The following is a 1879-nucleotide window of genomic DNA, read 5'->3' as shown; positions in this document are numbered from 1 at the left end:
AAAACAGAAAGTAAATGGGAACTGGATTTGAATCCAATACAGATGACCAAAATCAAATACTCCTATTAAAATCCTCAAAAACATGAAAGAGAGAGTTGGAAATAGCTATAAAAAAAGTTGCCTAATTTTAATGAGAAATGAGGTCAGGCTAAATCTAATATCTGATTATATTAAAACTTGCAAGCCATTTGGATTATTGAAAATAAAAGAATATAAACATGGTGCTTATTTAACATGCTTCATAGAATATGCTTCCTGAGTATAATCTTCAGACTCTTCCCCGAAGCCAACATCAAAAAACTCCACAAAATGTGCATTTCAGGTAAATAAATAAATAGTTTTTGCCTCCTTTCTAGTTTTGCAATAATCCACCTGACATAAGAACTGAAGTTAAAACACACACACACTACACAAATGGATGAAAAACAAACGGGTGATATTGTTATGGGAATTTCACAAGCAGGAATGTATGTTTTCCTAATACATATTATAGGGCTAGGACAGAGGTATAATACAGTAATGATGAAAAATTTCAATTAATTGTACTTCTGCAGAAAATATTATACCCAAAGTAAAGCATCTGATAAACTTTTGACAGGCTAGGAGAAGGAAAAGCATGTCAAGTACCCAGATGGCATTTGATTTTAATGCCCACTGGATATATTTATGTGTTAATAAGTTTATAATGGACATGAAAATATTCTATCTGCTGATTTCACAGATGATGTATATGATAGTTGGTTTCAATGACGACCAATAAGAAACAGGATTAGACTGGAAAAAGTAGGGGCCCTTAGGAGAAAGTACCATTGTAACTTTATAATAGGAGGAAGAAGAAATACAGGATAGTTTTATTTTATTTTTATCTTACACTATCACAAAAAGAATTTGTGGAGATTCACAAAGATGTGGACATGGCAAGTAACTGGAGGTATAAGCTCAAAATACGAAGCTAATACTAAAATGCAAAGCATGAATTCCTATACTGCACACTTTTTTTTTTTTAAGTTTATTCTGAGAGAGTGCAAGCATGAATGGGGTGTGGGGAGGCAGGGACATAGGGAGAGAGAGAATCACAAGCAGGCTCCATGCTTAGTGGGGAGCTCTACACAGAACTCAGTTTCAAGACCTCAAGATCATGACCTGATCCAAAATCGAGAGTCAGACGCTTAACAGACTGAGCCACCAAGGCACCCCTTTATACTGCACATTTTTTTTTAAATTTTTTTAACGTTTATTTATTTTTGAGACAGAGAGAGACAGAGCATGAACGGGGGAGGGTCAGAGAGAGGGAGACACAGAATCTGAAACAGGCTCCAGGCTCTGAGCTGTCAGCACAGGGCCTGACGCAAGGCTCGAACTCACAGACCGCGAAATCATGACCTGAGCCGAAGTCGGCCGCTTAACTGACTGAGCCACCCAGGCGCCCCAGTATACTGCACACTTTTAATGAGAGTCACAAATTTGCATCTTAACTTTCTTGAAGAGGAAAGCAGAATCAATTTAAAGATTCACTGGGAAATTATAACTCTTCTAGTACATAATATAGAAGTAGCTTATAGTGGGGGGCATAGAAATATGACAGCAGCCTCAGCAATATCCTGTGAGTTAGCAAAGCAATGAATTCCATAGGGATGTTTCTTGTTTTGTGATATACTTATAGGACATGATATTATATCAAAATGAAATTCAGTTAAAGAAATACTTTGAAGTTCAATCCATTGTGAAATGATTGTTTCTCTCTGTTCAGTCTTTAAAACCGTCCAGGGACAATGAGTTTGAATTTATACTCCATAAAAAGTTCCTGGAGGGAAGTGTGTTTCTGTTCCCACATATGTATGTAGTTGTATAGGATGTAATAAGTAGGGCAGCTGGGAAG

The sequence above is a fragment of the Neofelis nebulosa genome, chromosome 5 (genome assembly GCF_028018385.1).
Source record: "Neofelis nebulosa isolate mNeoNeb1 chromosome 5, mNeoNeb1.pri, whole genome shotgun sequence".
NCBI lineage: Eukaryota > Metazoa > Chordata > Mammalia > Carnivora > Felidae > Neofelis > Neofelis nebulosa.
Note: the sequence above shows the minus strand (reverse complement) of the source record.